Raw genomic sequence first — 22112 nt, 5'->3', positions numbered from 1 at the left:
TGAATCTGCCTCCATCTTAAAACCCAGGCTCAGTCAGGGGACTGATGCTCAGGACCCTCTTCAAGAGGGGAAAGCTGCCAACCTGAGTGAGTCGCCCTGTTGGGCCCTGGAGGCAGGCCATGAGCTCGGTTCCCCATGCCCTGGGCACCCATGGCAGCCCCTCCAGAGTGGCCATACAGCTTACACTGCTATTCAGTCATCAGGCCAGAGCCAGACCTGCCCTGAGCAACCAGCATACGTGGCCATCTGGCCTAGGAGAGATCCTTTTTCTCCCCACTCTGAAGTCTTGGTCTCATGTAGTCTAGCCTGGCCCTGGCCCTCTGCCCTGCTGCCAGGAGGCCCACCAACGGGTCCCCACAGACAGGACTTCACCATGGATTCTGCTCCTGGGCCTGTTTTTCTCAGCCATGCCACCGAGACACCCACAGAGGAAGGAAGACAATGGTGACCAGAAGGCAGAAATGAGCACTAGGGACATGTTGGGCACAGCTGCCAGGGCTCTTGGGCAGATGGGGTCCCAGGGGGAGGCTGCTGGACCCCTGGGGAAGCAGAAGACTTCCAGGAGATGGAGGTTTGGAGGAGCAGTTTGAAGGGGTGTCAGAGGAAGAGCAGGATGTGACAGGGAAGAGAAGGGACAGTGTGTGAGAGGCAGCCGTGGAGACGGGCTAGGCCTGGGGCAGGGCCGGGAGCAGCTACTTGGCTGCAGTGGAAAATCCCAACCAGAGGCAAGAACTCCATTCAACAAATATTTATGGCACCTACTCAGTACAAAGAAGAGGGCCAGGCTGAGTCACTGGGCACAGCCCTGTCCTGGCACCACAGTGTTGCTGACAGAGGGACCTTCAGAGTCCATGAGCAGATGAGGGGCTTAGGGGGGTACAGGAGCCAGGGCAGGTGCCAAGGACCACCTGGGCTTGAGATACCTCAGCCCTGTGGGGACTTGAGCTCAGCAGCCCACGGAGGCCCCGCCCTCTGGCAAAAACTGCTGAGTCACAGACCACTCAGGACATTGCCCAGGCTAAGCTAGGGTGACCCAGGGGCCGGGGGGACCTGAACCTGCTGCCATAGTAGAGCATGGGGAAAGCAGGGCTAGGGAGAGGCATCACAGGCACTAAGAGCTAAAAAATCCTTTTCCTCCCCGCCTCCAGCCTTACCTCCTAGGCAGGCCCAAAGCTGAGATGCTGAGACCGGGGTGTGGGGCCGGCGTAGGGAATGTGGGGCCGTGCGGGGAGTGAAGGCTCCACCTGCCCCGTTCATCTGTTTTTCACCCTGTCCTTCACCCACATCCTCATGTGTCCACCCACTTCTGGCCTCACCCGCCCGCTGCCCCATTGTCCTATTTTGTCCTGTGGCAACAGGGTCCAGTCCCACTGGTCAGGGTGTGCTGGGTGTACTGGCCCTACCCTCTCCTGCCTCACTGTCTCAGTGCCTAGAATTAGCTCTAGAGCATTGTGCAATTCCAGATTCAGGCTTTGGTCTCAGTACCTCCAGGATCACTTGAGCAGGCCCCCAAGACGTGGGGTGGGCAGCCGTGGATCCCAAACCGAGCAACTCCACAGAGCGGGCAGTAAAGGTCAGAAAGCTCACCGCCTGCAGGAATGCTAACCTGCCTGGTAAGAGCAGCCTTCTGTGGCCATTCCCTAGGAAATGGCACCCGCAAAGGTCAACACAGAAGTGGGGCTGCTGGTGAGGTGCTATCCCAAGGACACCTCGCATTTGCAGAGTTATTTGCAGCCTGTGCAGCACTGTCACGTCTGATCCTTACAGAAACCCCAGCATCACAGTGATCTCAATGCACAGAGGAGGAAACTGAGGGTGTTAAGTGGCTTGGCAGCTGCTAGGTGTCAGAACCTGCCCTTGAACCCAGCCGGTCTGATTTCAGGTCCCGCGGTCTTTCCGCTGGACCAACGTCAAGGTTCTTTCACTCTTCACCCAACATCAAGTCCAGAGGGTGGCTTGGTGATCGCTGCCCCATCTACAGCAACCCCCCCTGCTCATCCAGTCCTCGTGATCTCCACACCCCTGTGCCTCTGCCCGTCATCCTGGCCCCAGGGTGCCACCTACACTTTGTCCGGAGGTCCCCTTCCTGTCAATCACTACTCTTCCTTTAAGAAATGCCACCCTCTCTGTGAAGGCTCCCTGTATGACCCAGCACAGCCAACCCCTCTCTCTGGGCACCCCCATCTCTCTGCCCCCGGACCTCCACATGCTTAGATGTGGACTCACTCAATAGCAATTAACCACTCTGCCCATCAGACAAAGAGCACTATTCCTCTTTGTCCTGGGTGGCTGTTTGTGGTTGGAAGGGAAGAAGGAAGGAAGGAAATGAGGAAGGAAGGAAGGCCAGCCAGAGACTGGTCTTGTGTCATTAAGAAAGAGCTTACATCAGGAGGGCTGTCATCTTGAGAAGCTGGAGAAGCTGAGGCCAGGAGAAAGAATGACTTCACTGGCCCTTGAGCCACCCGAGGGTCACATGCCCTTCTCCTTTCAGCCTCCCCCGTGAGGACATTACTCAACAACCCCTCAGCTCCACCCACTCTTCATTGCTTTACTCAAGAAAGGGACAGCTCATGGAGTCATCTTTCCTGCCTCTGTCTTTTTTTCCCCCACTGTCCATGGAGTCTCCCTAGAGCCACCTCTGCCTTCACTGCTATCCCTGGTCCCTGGTCCCAGAGAAGCCCCCTGGGTTCTCCCTCAGACCTCCCTCCCCTCCAAGGGAGCCAAGGGAGCAGCCAAGCGTAGATCAATGACTCACTCTGACCTTTGGGGCCTCGAGCTTGGTGAGGACAATGGCACCAGCAGTCCTCCTGCCCTCCCTCCCTTGAGCCAAGGGCCAACAATCTAGCCCCGTTTCCTGTAGAGCCAGCCCATTTCCATGTGGGACCCTCGAAACATAGTTCCAGGAAGCCCCGAGGGAAGGCCATCCCAGCTAGCTGTCCAGACTGCTGGGTGTCAGAGCTGTGGTCTGGATAGCTTCCGACAGCCCCTAACCCCATGACAGCACCCTCATGCTCCCCGCCCTCAGCCTGTCAGGATGCTTGCTACCATTAGAATCCATTCCCCTGATGGAACCCAGCCTTTAGCTACCTTCTTGGGAAGCCCGCTGATCTTGGTGGGTTACTTACCTGTCTCGGACGAGCCAGCTGGCAGAGGTGGGGCCTCTTGGAAAAGCAAGTCTGGAGGAGGACGCTGGCCCCTGGGCCTGGCATCAGGACCAAGAGTGCCCCGGGATTCCCAGGCTAGGAGAGCTGGAGCCAAGGGTAGGCTTACCTGAGAGAGAAAGGAAATGAAGGCTTGCCCTGCGTCCCAATGCCAGGACCTGGGGGAGGGGCTGGGCGTGACAGGGTTGGCACTGCAGGTGTTAACCGGGGCTGCCCAGCCTCCTGCCGAAAGCAGCTCAGGAGTGCCTCCTGGGTGTAAACAGAGGTGGGAGGCCAGGCTGGCCTGGTACCTCTCAAGCCACAGCCTCCCTGGGGCAGCCCCTCACCCCTCCCTCGCACCCAGCCCTTCCTTGAATCCCTGCCCGAATCCCAGAGGCTGCCAGCCCTGGCACAGGGCACAGCCAACTGACTCATCTGCAAAACCACAGCCTCCTCAACCCCACTCACTCCAGCTGCATCTGGTTCTCTTCGAGCCCGCTCCCCTCTCCGGCCAAGCCGGCCCCACTCCAGCTAAGGGGAGGATGACCTGTCAGCCCAGGCCCGGACCGTCGCACCACTGAACCAGTTGTTCAGGCCGCTCATCATAGACTCCTCCATGAAGCGTGTGGTGTCGCCCTCTGCCTGGCACCTCCCGACCACTGTCCCCAAGCCACTCCTGCAGCCAAAGGGGGCTTTTCCAAAAGCGAGCACAACCACCTCACAAGCCGGCTTCAAGGCTTCGGCGGCTGGGTGGTCCCTGGCCGGAAGGCCTTGCCCTGCAGCCGGGCATTCAGGCCCCCACGGGCACGTGGCCCAGGTGCGCCTCCCTCTCATTCTTCCTCACGCCATCTACCCAGAGGACTCCCGATTCCCTGAAAGGCTCTGCTCTGCCACCCTGCCTTTGTCCCTGCGATTCCCACCCCCGGGATGCCTTGCCTTTCATGCCTGGTCTGGCTTTTTCATCCTTAAGGGACCTGCCCTCTAGGCCTTTCCTGACCTCCCAGAAAGGTGTGATAGTTCCTACCACCCCAGGACGCCTGGGTGGCCCCATGGTCAAGCATCTGCCCTCCCTGCTGTGATCCCGGGGTTCTGAGATCGAGTCCCACATCCACTCCCCGCAGGGAGCTTGCTTCTCCCTTTGCCTGTGTCTCTGCCTCTCTCTTGCATGAATAAATAAAATCTTTTATCTAAATAAATAATTTTTAAAAATTCCTACACCGCTCATAGGTGCCGACAAGATCCCTGTCCCAACAGTCTCAGGAGCTCGGCAGGCCTTGCGTACAGACTGCAGGATCCCAGCAGCCCACCACTGCCCACCGCGGCCCACCACCACGCTGGTAGTGAGGCAACAGAGACAAGGCTGAGGGAGGTCATGAGGCCTGCTGGCTGAGTGGACACCTGACCTGGATGCCCTACAGATTTAACCCTCGAAGAGAAGAACAGGAAGCCTCTGGATGGTGTCCGGGGGCCATCCTCATTACCTCCAGCCCTGACATCCCTGCCTCCTCACCCAACCCTACCCTGGCTGGGGTCACCAAACAGGCAACAACCTGGAGGCGCCTAGTCTCCAAGGGAGACCTCCTCTGTACCCACCCCCAAGACTTTTCCAACCCTCTCCCCCATTGCCCCCCACCCCTCTTTTAGAGCCGGTTCCCCACGGTCTGAGGCTTATGACCCCCTGGGGGCCCTGGGGATGAGAAAAGTAGTCTGATGACCCCAAGGCCAAGAAGGAGAAAAACCACACAAAAATGTCTGGTGGGATGAGGGGTTGGGGGGGCACCAGTTATGCTAAGAATGAAGACCCTGGAGTAAACTCACCTGATTCAAATGCTGCTACTGGCCCTGGGTGAGACCTCCCTGAGTCCCGCTCTCCTCGTCTGTAGAATGGGCTAACAACCGTGCCTATATAGTGCTCAGCACAGAGCTAGTGAATGGCGGCCGCACCAGACCTGGGACAGCTGCCCCCTTGCCTGGGAGACTGTGGGCAGCCCCTTCCCCTTTGGGCTGCAGCCATTTGGCTGTACGAAAAGGATGGATGGGCCCCCACACCTCATAGGTCTGTGGCAGAATCAGTGAGTTCATCAGTAGGAGGTGTCCCCGTGGACACACACGGACTCTGTGCTCAGGCCCCCAGGGCCAGGAATCACATGCCCCTCCACCCCCCGACCAGCAGCATTGAAGACAAGACTATAAGGCCACACAGCCAGCCCACCACACATCCCTTGAACACTCTCCGCATTGCCCAGGCACTCGGGCTCCTAGCTCTTGACCTTTCCCCTATCTTGCTGTGTCTCCCTTCCCTTGGCATCCCCAAAGGCTCGTTCCTTCCCCTGCTGGGCACACTTGCCTGCCTTAACCTACTTCTGGCTGGTGAAGCTGGGGCTGCCAAGGCCACGATGCCTTGATGTCTCATGGTCTTGCGAAGGCCAAAGTGTTTGATGACCATCTGAGTTCCTAAAAGCCATGGTCTAGTGCTGGAGTTAGGGAGCTCTTCTCCCGTATATCCACCACATCTCCACCACCCATGGTCCTCCCTGCAGGTGCCACCCTCAGCAAAGCTGTATCAGAGGCTCAGCTCTGCACTTACTAGCTGGGTGGACTCTGTAAAATGAGGATATCTCCCTCGAGGATGGATGCTACGGTGCTTTACCAGCAGTAGGGAGGCCGATCTCTCACCCTGCTACAAGGAGAGAAGGGGAGTCTATCCTCCCTGTGCTCAGAACCAGTTGAACTGAGCTGCCAGCCCTGCCTAAGAGGACAGAACAGAGCCAGGCAGCAGGGGACTAAGTGCCCAAACAGAGGTCATAAAGCGAAGACAACACTGGGAGCTCTTGTCCCAAAAGGCAGACCCGAGAAGATACAATCTTTTAATTACATGCTCAGGCTTCCTGGGCTGCCAGCCAGGGTACACCCAGCCCTCGGCCTCCTCCACAGACCCAGCAGAAACACTGCCTCCCTCTGCCCTGACTCTCTCTGCAGAAAGAGGGGATCAGGGCCCCTGAGACAGGGGAAAGGAGGCAGCAGACTCAGCAGAGGCTGGACTTGAGCTCCTGTCTGAGGAGTGGGTGGAGGTGAGGGACAGTTGTGGGGTCCAGATCAATTCAGGACTCCCCCTCATAACATATCCACTCATGCCCTGCCAAGTCCTGGGTGGGGTAGGGGGGTGAGAACAGCAGCAATCCTGCCTTCCCACCCTACCCCCTGCCCCCGGGACATCCAAACCCTCTGCTCAGGCTTCCCTGGAGGCCAGTTCCTTAGCCAGGCAGGTTACAGAAGCATTAAGCAGCCCTGTGGACAGACGAGCAGAGAGGGGTGGGTGCTGCTACGTTAGACAGGGAGCCCCTCCTCTCCTGCCCAAAGTACTTGCAATGTTTGTTCAATGTGCTAGTGTTGCTGGGCAAAAACATGGGTTTCCTTCCGCCTCCGAAGGATCCTGGCACCAATGCCAAGAGCCCCACCTGTCTCCCATGGGCCCCACAGGGGAGGGGCTCTGCCCTTGCTGGGCAAGGCAGTGTCTCTGTAAGTCCAACAAGCCTGGGATGAGTATTTTTCCAACCCCAAAGGAACAAAATCTCAGCCAGAGGGTATGGGTGGGCAGGAGGTGCAGACCGTGAGGGTTGGATTTGGCTGCTTAGGCCTTGGTGCCTGCCTCTGAGGAAGCCTGGATTTGTAAAGCAGTTAGGCGTTTACAAAGGGCTTTCACATACCAAACGCATCTGATCCCTTGGCTTACAGAGGGGAAGTCTGGGATCCAGAGAGAGGACTACCTGGGAGAGCGAGGAGGAGGCCAGGTCTCTTCACTCCAAGTTCTAGGCTATGCTCGTCTCAACTAGCCAGGCCAGCCCAGCACAGATGCAGCCAGAGTGAGTGCCAGTCCTCTGCACCCCAGGGCAAGGGGGAGGGGGCCTCCTGCCCCCCTCCTCAGCAAAGGGAGAAGGAGGAAGCTGCTTGGCTCCCCTTCTGGTCTCAGTACCCACAGCCATCTCAAAGCACCCAGTGTTTTTACCCACCCACCTGTCAGGTAAGCATGAGCAGGAGGAAGCCAGGTTTGCCCCATGCCCTGACCTAGAGACCTTACACTGGCTTCTCCTGGGCACCCACCAGAGGCCTGTGCCCAGAAGGGACAGGATCACTCCCCACCCTGCTCACCATCACACCTTTGCAAAGGCTGCAGCAGGAAGACAAGGTGGACGGCAGGAGGGGAGCGTTGGCTGGGGGGAAAGCCTCTCTAGGCCACCGCAGCCCCAACCTGGAGAGAGCCCATGGCTCCCCTGCTGGGGAGGCCCCAGTACCAGCCTCGGTCCCTGCCCAAGACAGCTCACTTTGCACGGAGGAAAGATCTCAGCCACCAGCCCGCTCCCTGGAGCCACCCCACTCCAGCCAGCTAACACACACTGTGGGAGGTAAGAGCCCTTACACCCTGCAGCCCTTCCACAGGGGTTCAAACCCCAGCTCTGCCACCCATTAGCTGTGTGACTTTGGGCAAGCTTTAAACCTCTCATCTACAAAATGAGAATAATACAGTACCTGCCCCATAGGATAAGTCCTTGGAAGTATATGAGTTAATTCAAGTAGGGTGTTCAGGACAGTGCCTGACACATCGTGAGAACTACATAAGTGGTTTAATATTACAGTTGACACTTGAACAATGTGGGGCCAGGGGTGCTGACCTCCAGTGCAGTAAAAAATCCATGTACAACTTCTGACTCCCCCAAAAACTTAACTACAAACAGCTTCCTATTGACCAGAAGCCTTACTGATAACACAGTCGACTAACACATTTTGTATGCTTTGTGTATTCTATACCGCATCCTCAGAATAAAACAAAGTAAGCTAGCAAAAAGAAAACGTTCTTAGGAAAAATCACAAGGGAAAAAATACGTTTATGGTTCTGTGCTGCATTTTTTCCCAAAAATCCGCATGTAGGTGGACCCATGCAGTTCAAATTTGTTGTTCGAGGGTCAGCTGTACTATTATTGTTCTTATTATTTTCTGAGCCAAGAGACACTATGGATATCAGAGCACACAAAAGCCCAAGCCCTAGGGGAGGTTCGGTAGGAGGCGAGGAGGCGGCCTGTTATGCAAGGGACTGTCACCTTCCGCCTTCCGTGCAAGCTCGGCTCACCAAGGGGATTACGTCAGGTGGAAACTGCCATTAATGGTAGTTCCCTTTCTGGCCAGTCACACACCTACAGAGCACGAGGAGGTGAGAAATGTTACTACTCTAAGAGTGAGAAATGTGATGACCGGCACAATTCCATTTTTAGAACATGGAAGTTATTTCGAGCAGAGGGTTGGCCGGGCGTTATTTTTTTAATAGTGCCTGTACTCTAACAGCCCGCGTGTGCCCACCCTGAGGAGAAACCAGGGCACAGTGGGGAGCCTGCCATGCCTCTGGGGTTGGTTGCCAGGCAACCCCTCTGCTCTCTCATGGGAGCTGAGGGCGGTACAGAGCCAGGGGTGGGCTCCCCGGCCCCCTGCCACCCTGCTCACAAGTGCAGGAGCTCATTAGATGTCTTGGAAGCCCTCTCTGGGGTGCCTGAGAAGCAGCCTCTCTTTCTTCTTGGCCTGAGCAGTGTGTCCTGGGGAAGGCAAATCAGGAAAGAGCATTTTACACAGCTCGCATGCTTTGCTTTCTAAAACCATATTAGTTTACTACGGCTGATGTAACAAATTATTGTGAAACTGCTGGCTTAACAGAAATGTATTCTTTCACAGTCCTGGAGGCCAGAAGTCCAAAATCAGTATGACTGGGCTCAAATCAAGGTGTCAGGAGGGCTGTGCTGTCTCCGGAAGCTTCAGGGGACGATCCGTTCCTTTGTGGCTGCCGCTGGCTGCTGGCATTCCTTGGCTTGTGGCCTTGTCACTCTACTCTCTGCTTCTCTGGTCACACTGCCTTCTTTTCTGTGTCAAGTCTCTTGACACCTCTTCCTCTCTCTTATGAGGGCACTTGTGATTGCACAGAGGGCCCACCTGGATAATCCAAAAGCATCTTCCTATCTCAAGATTCTTGACTTAGTCTTATATCTGCTAAGACCTGTTTTCCATATACAGTAACATTTATAGATTCCAAGGAATTAGAATCTGATCTCTTTGGTGATCCTTATTCAGCCAATGCCATCCAAACCATGACTTCCCCCAACAGAACCAGACAGCAGGTCACCACTAAGCCTCCTGGCATCCTGCACCATCACCTTCTACCTGGGACCACACACCTGGGTAGGGACAACTGCCCACATGGCTCTGACCCTGAGGCCCTGCCCATCTGGGACGAGACCTGTAAGACCTGCAAATAGGCCAGGCCTGGGGCTTCTGGCTGCAAGGATGTGGGACTGCTTACTGAAGCAATGACAGCTCCCTTCAGACCTCCAGTTACTGCCACAAAAGGACATAGGGAGCTACACTCCAGGGCCCAGGACTGTCAGAAGTTAAAGAGTATATATTTTAAAATAACACCATAAAATTTCAATAATGAATGGAGAAAAAATAGAAAATACCAATCCTTCAGAATCCTAGCCCTCAGAGATAATGTAAAAGAAATTGTTGTATTAAGAGATCTTCCTTCTAGACCTTTTCCTATTCAGATAGTACCAGATATACATATAGCTTTAATGAATGGAAATGAATTTATACTATATATATTGTTCATCAACCTGGCTTTTTCCATAAATAACATACTGTGGTTGCCTTCCAGGGCGGTTCGGGTAGCGGTTCCCCCACCTTCCCGAAGGCCGAGGCGGACCAGAGGGCATCGGATTGTTCCTAGATTTTCAGCTGGACCCACGCGGTGAGTTCGGAATCACTGGTACGCGGTTGGCTCGCGTTGCTGTGAGAGGCTCCAAAGATGGGGAGGCGTTTGTCTTTCTCCACACGACTCCAGCCTCCCCGCAAGGCCGGCCGGCCAGCCTCCGGTGAAGGACGTCAGGGTTCCCAAGCTCCCAGGAAGAATTAATAGGCCTCTGTTTTCCACGGCGGAGCCTCACAGGGTCGGGGAACAGGCCTGTCGGGGAAGGGGGCTCCGTGCGTGTGGAGGGGCTTCCGCGAGGGCGCCCGGCACCTCCGCCCGGGCCGACGCAGGCGAGAGGACGGGCCGCCCGCCTCAGTAAGGCCGCCCGCGTCGGGAAGGCCGCCTGCCTGGGGAAGCCGCCCGCCTGGGGAAGGCCGCCCCGCCTGCCTGGGGAAGCCGCCCGCGTCGGGAAGGCCGCCCGCCTGGGGAAGGCCGCCCGCGTCGGGAAGGCCGCCGGCGGCAGCGCGGAATTCAGGTGCGGTTTCATCCGGAGGTTCGCAATGTCATCAGGCTCTTGGTTTCATTTTTCTGTGATTTTCTTGGCTCAGTTTGGCCCTGCGGCCTAGCTTCGCCCACAGACTCACTTCCCTCCCTGTGGTAAATGAGCCAGGGCACTTCCAGGGCCCAGTCACCCGGCTGCTGCGCCCGCCGACCTCGGCCTCTGCCCCTGCCCCCACCCCCGCGCGAGACACTTCCTGATTGGACCAGCGTGAGGCACGTGCCACCACTGACCAATCGCTGTTGAGCAGGTGGGCGGGCTTACAGTCCAGGGCGCGTGCTCCAGCTCTGGGGTTAGGGATGCGCGTGGCACCGGAAGTCCTCAGAGGGATTTTCTAATAAAAATTAGGAGGTTGGGGGGCACCTGGGGAGCTCAGTGGTTGAACGCCTGCCTTCCGCTCAGGTCAGGATCCCGGGTTCCCAGGACTCCCTGCATCGGGCTCCCCATAGGGACCCTGCTTCTCCCTCTGCCTGTGTCTCTGCCTCTCCCTCTGTGTCTCTCATGAATAAACACAATCTTTTTTAAAAATTAGGAGGTTGGAAAATGGGAAATAGGGAGGAGTGGAAAGGTCAGGAGGTGACAGAGGGGTTCATGAGATCCCCTAAAGGTGGATGGGCCGAGCAGCCCTGCTTAGAGAAAAACAAGCGAGTTTCCGGGCTGTGCAAACCCCCACACCCCTGAGGCCTGTAGAGTCCAAGCGGGTAGAGCCGAACACTGAACACTCGAGTGTAGGAGGAGGATACTCCCTTAAGACGCACCATGAATGTCCTGATGTGAATGTATACCGCTATTCTAGAATAAGTTCCTGGGAGTGGAACTGCTGGGTTAAAGGTCTTGCGAATTCAGACTGAAATAGATATTGCGCAATTGCCCTCCAAAAAAAGTTTTTGTGTTTTCTTTCCCCACCAATTTCTCCTTCCAACAATATGATCTGTGAAAAGGTCCATTAACCCACATCTTCTCAGCACTAAATATCTATCTCTCTAATGCTTTGCCATCCTGATAGATTTTGTGTTTGTTTTTATTTAGGTTCAGTTTGCCAGCATATAGTATAACACCCAGTGCTCATCCCATCAAGTCATACTGATAGACTTAATTTGATTTTGAAAACTCTAAGGTAGGGTGAACATCTTTTCACCCACTTATTAATTAATCATAATTCCTCTGCTGTGGATTACCCGCTTGTGGTCTTTGCTTTTTTTTCCTCTCTCTCTATTGAGTTATTTATCTTTCTGTTACTGACTTGTGCAAGCTCTTTGTAGATTAGGGATACAAACTCTTTGTTTTACTGCTGGAAATATTTTCTGCAGCTTGTCCTTTGTGTTTTGACTTTGTGTATACAGCTTTTGTTGAGAGAACTTGACAAATTTTATGTCATTAAATGTATCAGGCTTTTTCAGTTTTCTGCTTAGAAAGGTCTTAGTCACTTTAAAATAACAAAACAATGGTCACCCATGTTTTCTTTCATGACCTCTGTGGTTTCTTTTTCTATTTATGTATTTTATTTATCTGGAATTTATTATATTATACATGTGAGGCAGGGGTGAATTTCGTTTTTACAAAGAGATAGCCAATTTAGATGTTAAGAACTTGGTGAGATTCTAGACCCTCTTTCACTGTCCTGTGGTTTGATTTTTGCTAACATCTGTTTCCATGGGGTGATTAGATAGGTTAGCAGGAAAGTGGTTGGTGCTTGTCTTCAAGTTCAGGGTCACTCCAGAAAGAGAGAAGAAGCAAGACCGGGACAGTCTTCAGACAACATTGGGAAGATGGTGTGCGGTGCCCAGAGGAGGGGAAGCAGGTGAGCCTCTGCAGCAAAGAAGAAAGAAGGAGGGTCCAACTGAGATAAGCCTGCATGTCCAGTTCGTGGACGCTCTTTGTGCTGAACACCAAATCAACCTAATTAAGATTGATGACAAGAAACTAGGGGAATGAGTGGGCCTCTGTAAAACTGACAAAGAGAAAACCCCACAATGTGGCCAGTTGCAGTTGTGTGGTGATTAAGGACGATGACAAAGGACGTCCTTGAGTAATCCTTCAAATGCAAGAAATGAACATATTAAGAAACCTGATTCTCCTTCCAAAGGAAGGAAAGGGAAGGGAAGAGAAGGGAAAGGAAGGGAAGGGAAGGATGCTTCTCTTGAGAAGAGTTTAGAGAGTAAGAGAAAGACCACTGCACCCCAGACCCCATACCAGGGAGCATTCTGTACTCTCACCACCTGCTTTGCAGTCTTTCAGTCCAGAAGTCTGGGCTCCTCGGTGTGTGTTCCTTCACAAGTATTTACTGACCACCTACTCTGAGCTCAAGAAAGGACCATCATTTCTGGTATAGCAATAATGGAAGTTTGTAATAATAACTCTGAGGCAACGCTGGGTGTGGAGCCTGCTTGGGATTCTCTCTCTCCCTCTGCCCCCACCTCAAGTTGTGCTTTCTCTCTCTCTCTCTCTCTTAAAAAAAAAAAAAAAAAGCATTAAAAAAAAGCATTAAAAAAAATAATAACCCTGAGGCAGCAAGAAGAGCACTTGTGAGGAATCTGCCAAGCTGCAGGAGGTCATTTTAGGAAGATTCCTTTCAGGGGCGCCTGGGTGGCTCAGTGGTTGAGCATCTGCCTTTGGCTCAGGGTGTGATCCTGGGGTCCTGGGATTGAGTCCTATGTCAGACTTCCTGCAGGGAGCCTGCTTCTCCCTCTGCCTGAGTCTCTGCCTCTTTCTGTGTCTCTCATGAATAAATAAATAAAATTTAAAAAAAAAAAGCCTTCAGACATGGCATTCAAAATTTTGTTCTTGAGATCTGAAAAAGTAATTCCCTGACTCTATTGGAAAAAGCAAAATGGCTCATTACTAAGAGTCATGCCCACCTGCGCTTTCCCTGACTGTGCTGCTGCCCATTCAGGAGAGGTCAGAGGTCAGACCCCCCCCCCCCAGGGACTGGCACCACCGGCAGCAGGCATCTTGGCTGCCCCCCTGTGCCCCAGCAGAGGCTGGAGTCCGAATGCTCCCCAGCAGTTAGCCTCAGTAGTTTCCACAGTAGCACGGTACATCTGTTCCTGTGTGTCCGCAGGGCTCTGGAATCATCTTCTATGTGACCTTGGGACGGCACAGATCATGCATCTGGGTGCAATGGGTGCCCCGAGAATGCCCCGCGGATCGGCGACGGTGGAGAGCCGGGCGTGGTGCCAGCCTAGGGCCAAGCCTCCCGGGACCTCAGCAGGTAAGGGCAGCCCAGGTGCGGCCTGCAGAAGCACCTGGGCCCTCACCTCCGCTTCCCTGCGCACAGGGTCGGCTGAGAAACGGCCATCCGCACCCAGGCCCGGTCTGCGGGCCTCCCTGCGGGCCTCCCTGCTGGGCGCCAGAGCTCCAGGGGCAGCTGCTCCTCCCCAGCAGCTTACAGGCCCGAGGGTCACCCACCCGCATTCCCAGAGCCCGTCCTGCTGACTCACTGGGCCCCCGTGCCCGGTGAGAGGAGGGGGCAGCCGCATCAGGACCCAGGAATGCTTCTGAGTCTCCGCCGCTCAGCCGGGATGATGACCAGGAAGCAGACGGTCTGAGGGCCCAAGTGGCTCCTCTGTCCCTGCCTGAGTCACAGCCAGGCCTTCATTAATCCCGTTTCCCAGAACATGCTTTACCCGCCCCCTCCCCCGCTGCTTGGGTTGAAGCAGCCTCCACAGCTCGCCCTGCGGTTGGCCTTCCACACGGCCTGCCATCAGACGTGTCTCGCAATCGCCGATGGCCTGGGTTTTCACGTGCCGAGGCCCAGGGTCGAATGTACGGTAGTTGTGTAGAGTGGTGTGAGTCTGTGTGTGACTGCATGGGTTTTAGAATCCCCGGGTGTAACTGTGTTTGGCCCGGTGCGATTAATGCAGATGAATGGGTGAGCGTGCACGTGTGTGGATAAGGCTCACTGTGTGCCGTGTGTGGGAGCCCGTGTGGCTGTATGTCGTGGCCTATGGATGCATGCTGGCCTGTGGTTACATGTGATTCCGCATGGCTGCGTACTGCTGACTGTCACGGTATGCAAGGCCGGGGATGGGCTTCGTGTGATTCCTCAGGACCGCGTGTGTGTTCTGTGCCACGGGCCCAAGGAGGTCAGGGGTCTGCAGCCCCAGGTCCGCGGCACGTAAGAGAGAGACGTGAGTGTCTATCCATTGTGCACTTTCCCCTTTTCTAGCTTCAGCCCCTGAGGAGCCCGTACGGACTCCCACTTATGAAAGGAAGTGGAACTAGGCCGCAGAAGCCTCTTCCCCCGGGTCACTGACCACTTTGAGAGTGGTTTCTTGGAAGTCAGGCTGGGCTTCAGGGCGATGCCAGCCCATCAGAGCCCTCGTAGCAGCTGGCTCCCGACGCTGACAGAGTCTCAGCCCAGGCCTGGCTGGGGGCCAGGCTGCCTCCCACCCCTCCAGGGACACAGCCAGCTTCTGTCGGCCCTGGCCATCTGCTCTCACCCTCCCCATACCTAATCCTGGTGCAGAGGGAACACAGGCCCCCAGCTCCCCTTCTCTTCCCACCCTGAAGACAAGCACATGCCTTTTAAAGGGTTTACCACTGACCCTTTCAGGGAAAGCGCAGTGAGTAACAAAGGCATCCTGCATGTTTCACATGTTTCCGACTTTAAGCATCTGTTAGAGTCCCGGCTCCTGGATGACTGCCTCCACTCCACTACCTGCAGAGGGTGGGTGATCTTCTTGTCTGACTTGCCTTAAAGGGACCCACCTACCCCAGGACAGGTGACCCCACCAAGGTAGGACCCTCCTCACCACTACCCCTCCCACAGCTGAGGCGTGTTCTCTGCCTCTCTGAAGTGACTCCAGCTCCCAGGGCTGTGGCTTTGTCCAGAAATGAAAGACGTGATCACTCTGGTTTCTCTTCTGCAGATTAGACTCAGGCAATAGCGGCCCAGATGTGCACGCCTCATACAGCCTCTGTGGCTGCTGTGGAGGGAATCTCTGTGCTTAGGGGCCAGATCATTCACCACTGCTAGTATGGGCCAGGCTGAGGATGAGTGATGTGATACATACTCCACTGAAGGAGCACCCACAGGGGAGAAAGTGCTGGAAGCGGGGGCAGAGGGAAAGAAGAAATGAGGAGCTGGGGCATCAGAGCATCCTGCATGGAGGCCTAGGTTAGGGGCAGGAAAAGTGTGCTCCCCACCCCCAGCACCAGTGAGCCCACAGACCCGGGTGCGAGGGGAGTTGTAGAGAGAAGACTTTGGACCAGCAGTTCAGGACACTTAGGTTCCAGTAGCTGTGTGACCAGGGAAAGCCACTTTCCCTCTCTGAGCTTTGGTTCATCCTCCTTGAAGACTGAGACAACAGAGGAAAAATGTGAAGTGTAGAGTCAGAGGCATGAGTCTGTGTTCAACAAACATGACTCCTCATCCAGGAACCTGAAGACAGTTGTCAACTCCTTCCCAGGGGCCAAGACCTTTCCCCAGCTCAGACGGTCTGTTTACGAAGGAATCTGTCTTTTCTTCCCTCATCAGCACAGGCAGGGCCCACCATACCCAGGTCCCATGGAGACCCTGCTGAAACCTGGGGGTGAAGGCAGGGGACTGAACAGTAGGAAGGGAAGAAATCTGGGAGTGGAGTGAGGTGGGCAGACATGGTGACAAGGGCTACAGGGCTTCCCTAGGCCGAACATGACATTGGTCCTGCTCCTCCCTGACTTGTCCATCCAACCTACACCTGCTTTGTCCTTCCCCACCAACCACCACATGTTCCCTAGGGCTATAGCTCTGACTCAGATCATTCTGCTTGGTGCTGTGGCTCAACATAAGTGGAGTTTCCAAGCGAAAGTCAATATCCTAGGCCCACCAGAGGCTAGAAAAATTAGTAAGACACAGGCCCTATCTGCCAAGAATTTTTAACCACAATTGCCAAGAATACCTATTTGATCACATTAGTTAATACTATGTGACAAATTCAACTGCCTTCAAGATCTAGACAGCGTCAGTGGCTGAAGCAAGCTGGTGGAAGGCAGTAAGGAATGGTGGGACCTGTGGACCAACCCTGGGCCAACACGTCCTATTTCAAAGTGGGCCAAAGAAAAGACAGCTGCTGCCAGCCACCTGTTGTGACATGTTCTCAGTTCTTACCAAGTGCCAGACACTGTGTGAAGTGCTCTCGTATATTATTTTCCTTCATTCTCTCAAGAATTCTTTGAGAGAGGGAATAGTATTATAGGAGACAAAGTCTAAAGTGACCGGTATGATCCCTATATCCTCGTGTTCATGCCTTTGTGTAATCTCCTCCACTTGAGTGTGGGCAGGATCTGTGACTTGTTTCTAACCAAGATAATAACCAATATGCCAACATCCAAGCAATACTGGCAGAGGCAGTGGGATATCCCTCCCATGATTACCTTACATTAGAAAAGACTCGGTTGTTCTTGCAGATTGGTACAGACTTCCTCTCTTGCTGATATTAAAGAAGAAAGCTGCCAAGTTCTGAGAGAGCCTCTGGAGAGGGCTCCTGGCCAGGAGCTGTGGGTAGCCTCTAGGAGCAAGGGCAGCCTCCAGCCTGCCGCCAACAAAAAGATTTCAGACCCACCACCACAAGGAGATGACTTGTGTCAGCAGCCTGTGTGAACCCGCCAGCAGATGCATCCCCACCAGAGGGTCCAGATGAGAACCCAGCCCTGGCTAACAACCTTGACACTTTGGCCTCACAGAGGACCCCATTAGGCTGCCCCCAGACTCCTGACCCACTGACACTGTGGATTACCAGTATGCATTGTTCTAAGTTGCTAAGTTTATGATAATTTATGATGAAGCGAGCAAAAGTGAATATAAGTATTATCTCCATCTTACAGATGAGGATCTAAAGCTCAGAGGCTGATCAGCCATATGATAACTATAAGCCACAGCAGGGACCAGCCCCAGCCTGCAGACTGCAGGCTGACATTCTCTCCAGGACTCCGCCTGCAGTGCTGGCCGTTGTTCTCTGTGTGGCTGCCTAGATAGGAGAGGAGTAATCTACACGGCTTTGATTCAGTGACCATTTTTTCATTTCAATTCAACAATTTGTTGTACTCCCACCATGTGCCCAGCACTGTGCCAGGCGTGGGTGATATAGCAGGGAGCAGCACAGATAGAGGATCTGCTTTTGGGGAGCAGAAGCTACAATGAGGGACATAAAGGATGACAAGTGCTATCAGTGTGATAAGGGTTTCAGAACAAGGAGGAATGGGATGAACTGGGAGCACGTAGTAGGGCAGCCAGCCTCAGTTCAAGGCCAGGGACAGTGTCCTTGAGGAAGTAGCATGTAGGTCCCTTGGGGGTAGGCCTGGTGGGGAGTCAACCCTTCTGCATGGAGAGCAAGTGAGTGGGCGGGTGACTGGGTAAGCTTTCCTGGTCATGGGTCCCCAGGGAAGAAGGCTCTCCCAGCAATGTGAAATCATCCTGTTTCTGTGCATTGGCTTCCAAGACATCTTGTCCCAAGGACCCAGGGCTTTATGACTGGCCCGTGACGCTCGTGATTCTGGAGCGTGCTTCCTGAATGCATCACGGGTGGATGGGCAGAGGTAGGGGTGGCTTAGCCGTGACTCTTATCCCCTAATCATGCCTGGACATCTGGCAGGGGAAGAACTGCAGGTGGGAGTGGGAAGCAAAGCAGGCAGATGAGGAGCAGTGAGGGTAGGAGCAGAGCCAGAGGAAAGCACAAGAATGAGAAAGCGGGCCCTGCATGAGCCCAGCTGCAGTGTGCGATGGTTCAGCAGACCCAGGGTCCTGCCAGTGAGTGGGCAGCATGATGTGGCTCAGGCAAGGTCCCAGCAGGACGCAGATGGCACACTGAGATCGGGCCATCCGAGGGGCATGCAATAAAGGGACTATTTTCAAGGGCCAGAAGCTGGACCAATAGCAGCAGTCTGTGCACTGTGCACTGCTGTGCCGGATGGGGTGAGAGGTGGAGGGGGTGACTAGAACCCCTCTGGGAAGAGCGGACCCCTGATGGGAGCCGTGGCCACAACTCAGCCAGATCACGGCCACCCCAAGGCAGGTTTGGGGGGGTAGGGGGACTAATCACTGTGCACTCTTGTTCCTCTCTGCCTCCCACATGCTGTCAGTGCTCCTCCCTGATCAGGGTGCAGAGTGAGGGCACCTACCCCTGTCCCCCACCCACCCCCAGCCCCATGCAATCCCCACAGGCCCACCTCAGTGCACAGAGCAGGGAAGAGAAGTTGGGGAACAGACTGGAAGTGAGAAGAAACTCAATCCCAACCCCATCCTTTACCAGCCGGGAACTCTGTACAAGCTCTTTGAACTTCTTGGGCCTCAGTTTCCCCCTCCATAAAAAGGGGATGCTGAGCATGCTTATATTCAGTTCTGAGTTTGAAATGTGAAGATGTGTTCAAGAATTCCAGCTTGGAGCCCTGCACCCATTGGCTGGCTGCTGGCCTTGGTTCCTAAGAGTTCAGCAACAAGAACACAAAATCGGGGCCACTGAGAAGCCAGACAGACACCAGTCCAGAAACCCCGGACATCAAACAATACACTGGATGAGAAGCTTGCTCAGCAGGTCCAGTACGTGCCAGGGTTGGAACCCAGAAGCTCTCTGTCTCCCTGCAGGGGCCTGAGGGGTGCACATACACACACACATGCACACATGTACACACACACACAGGCACCACCAGGAGGGTAGTGCCCTGCATGTTAGCCCCTCCAGAGAGAAGCAGCACAGGGCCTGCCTGCAGCCCAGGGTCTGCACCTGGGTGTCTGAGGTGGGTGGAGCAGTGAAAGCGGCCCTAAGGCCCCAGCACTACCTAGAATCCCGGGCCCTGCTGCAAAGACACTTGGCAGCCCTAGGCCACCTCCCCAGGGTAGAAATCCTCCCATGCGCCCCCACACATATGTCACTTAGGTGAGACCCCAGCAGCAAACAGGGTAGCCCTGCCTGGGACAGGCCTCCGAGCCTTGGGGACAGATTCTGGGGCCCACCTCAGCCTACCGGTGACATGACATCAATGCCCAGAACAAAGGCCCTTGGTGAGAGCCACAGGCCTCTGCCTTTTAATGCTTTATCACCCACATCTCAGGTTCACAGGAAGAGGGTTTTGAAAGCAACAGCATCAGATCTGCAATACCACTGCGGTCAGGTTTTTTCAGATGAAAGGAAACCAAAGTGGATCGAAGAACTGCAGGTACAGCAGATTAAGGCCCCACCGGGTGGCAAGGGACCCAAGGGGAGGGCAGGAAGGCCTAGGGAGGTCCATCCCAGGAGGAGCAGGAGGTGTTGCTCAGTCTCCCTCAAAAGCAGTCCCCAGGTGAAAGGAGGCAGGCCTGCCCCTTCTGTTCCCCAGGTTGACAGATGATGACTTGGTGCATGACAGGAGCAAGCAGAGGCAAAGGGGTCACTTGGAGGCCTGAGAAGAGCACAGTGCTTCCTGGCACCCACGCATGTCCTCCTCCAGCTCCTCTGCCCTGGGAGGCCCTGGCTGTACTGAGGGTGAGCCCCAGACCACCACCAGCACCCCCAAACCCCTGCACTGCTGGGGACTCGCCTGCTGGCACCCAGACCGGCGGGAACCTCCTGATTGCCCACCCAGCCGGGCTCCAGCGTGGAACTCCAGCTTCAGAGCCTGATGGGCACTCTCCCTTCCCTAAGTCACGCCTTCCCTGCTGTTTCTTACAACTCGGGAGCACCCGAGAGTCCAAATGGGAAACATTACGTTTCCGTATCTCCTTCCTATGAGACTGTGATGGAATTTACCAAGTCGCTTGTAGAAAGCCTGGGCTGTAAACTTTATTTCACTGCCCTATTTTCCTTTCTCTTCATGTTCCTGGCTTCTTTTCCATTTATTTCATCTTGTTGTGTTGAATGTATACTTTTTTAAAAACTTTTTTTTAAGTTGTGAAACGTTCCAAAAAATTTAGAAACACATAGGAAATCATATAATGAACACCCTGCTATCCACCTACCAGCTTTGTGAATTCTTAACATATTGCCAATTTGGTTTCATTGTGCTGATGGTGGTGGTGGTGGTGGTGGTGGTGGTGGTAAGATGTAACTAACAAAATTTACCATTTCTTAACCATTTCAATTTCTTTAAGAAACCTAGTGTTATGCATACAGTTAAAGGGCCTGTGGCCTCTCTTCCATTCCCTTCCCTTCTTCCTTAGGAATAATCATCACTCTGAATTTGATTCTCTTACTAAAGTGATACATGTAGGACACCTGGGTGGCTCAGTCGGTTAAGCATCTGCCTTCGGCTCGGGTCATGATCCTGGAGGCCCAGGATCAGCCCTGCACCGGGCTCCCTGCTCCACAGGGAGTCTGCTTCTCCCTCTGCTCCTCCCCCTGCTCCTGTTCTCTTTCTCCCTCACTCACTCTCTCTCATAAATAAATACATAAATAGATAAATAAATAAATAAATCTTTTTAAAAAGTGATACATGGGATACATGTTTTATAATGAAAACAATCCATACAGTAGAGAAGGACATAAAGCAAAAAGCAAGAATCCTACTCCCCACAACCTTAAACTCACTCCCCCTGAAGTGCTCATTGTTAAAACTTTCTATGACTCTTTCCAGGTATTTTAAAACACATGGCGAATTGTATTTGCTTGTTTTCTTTCTTGACAGAGAAAACTATGTACTGTGTTCTCCAATTTGCCTTTTGTTTCTGGTTACTGTAGCTCCTTGGACCCTCTTCCGTGTGAATACTGATAAATCCACCATATTCTTTCTAACAGCTGCGTGGGATTCTACTTTATTTAGTAGTTTCCCATGGAGGGGCATTTAGGTGGTTTCCAGCATTTAGCTCTTCTAAACAAGCCTGCACTGAACATCCTTGACATATAGTTTTACTCACTTGTGGGAATATTGTATATCTGTAAATACCTAGACGTACAGTTTCTGGATAAAAGGATACTGAGCATTTGACATCTTAAAAGATATTACCAATCCCCCCCAATAAAAATGATTCATTTAAACACCAATCAATAATGTATGAGAGTCCTGTCTCTCCACATCATCAAGACCGTGTCTTTCCATACCACTGTCAGTCTTTTATTTATCTTCTTCTGTGAACTGTCTGCTATTGTCTTTCCCCTAGCATTTTATGGGTTTATTCTTACATTTTTGAATCTTTGATCCATCTGGAATTAATTTTAGATGAACAGTGAGATAGACATTCTTTTCAATTAACAATTATTGTTTTTCCTACTCTGTAAATAGATGGAACTAAATACCAAGATAAAGAGAAAAGCAGATTTCTCTCCACTCCTTACAGACTACTGCTACCTGATTTTGCCTCCCCACTTAGAACTAGCCCACCTCGAGGCTCTAGGTTAAGAAATGGAACACTATCTCTGCCCACGCTATCTTTATAGTGTATGGGCTGAACACAGATGCTCCACAAACATCCAATCAGTCATTCAACAAATAGCCAACCAATGGAATTTTGTTTTCTCCCTCTGAGGAGAAATATATTGCACACGTAGGAAGAGGGGGTACACTGGGTATCTGGTGGCCAGAGGAGTAGCTGCGGCAGACTGCAAAAAATTCACTCAAACCCATTCTCCCTCTTCCATTATAACAGAGTTGATGCCAGGCTTGTGGCTGCCTAACTAGGAACAGTGTCCCCAGCTTTGTGAATTTACCTGGAGCCATAAAACTACATCCTCAGCAGGGGAACGTAAGCAAAGCAGGCATGTGTCCCTATAATGGCTTTCAAATATGACACCAATTC

At 53.5% G+C, this 22112-nt stretch overlaps 2 long non-coding RNA genes across 6 annotated transcripts in view; one reads left to right on the top strand and one right to left on the bottom strand.

Annotated features, from left to right (window-relative positions):
- The window catches only part of LOC144318650 (uncharacterized), a 39576-nt gene extending 28679 nt beyond the window's left edge, over window positions 1–10897 (bottom strand). The window contains exons 1-2 of one of the 2 annotated variants that reach the window (XR_013384708.1): window positions 7668–10897; window positions 3126–3270 (exon numbers count right to left, since the gene is read on the bottom strand). This is a non-coding gene — a long non-coding RNA (uncharacterized LOC144318650). The remainder of the gene's footprint in view (window positions 1–3125; window positions 3271–7667) is intronic. The other variant, XR_013384707.1, reaches the window with a different exon arrangement.
- On the top strand, window positions 10705–22071 carry LOC144318651 (uncharacterized). 4 transcript variants are annotated; one of them, XR_013384711.1, is made up of 7 exons: window positions 10705–10828; window positions 12131–12227; window positions 13488–13637; window positions 16817–18944; window positions 19457–19561; window positions 19721–19866; window positions 21963–22071. It is a non-coding gene; the product is annotated as an uncharacterized LOC144318651 (long non-coding RNA). The 4 variants fall into 4 exon arrangements; XR_013384712.1 differs by lacking the exon at window positions 21963–22071 and adding an exon at window positions 20541–20809; XR_013384710.1 differs by lacking the exon at window positions 21963–22071 and adding an exon at window positions 11456–11543 and having other exon boundaries at window positions 10709–10828; window positions 19721–20809.
- Window positions 22072–22112: the final 41 nt, after the last annotated feature.

Source organism: Canis aureus, chromosome 8, assembly GCF_053574225.1.
Source record: "Canis aureus isolate CA01 chromosome 8, VMU_Caureus_v.1.0, whole genome shotgun sequence".
NCBI classification, from domain to species: Eukaryota; Metazoa; Chordata; class Mammalia; order Carnivora; family Canidae; genus Canis; species Canis aureus.
The sequence above is the reverse complement of the archived record's forward strand: the minus strand, read 5'-3'. Positions and strand labels throughout refer to the sequence as shown.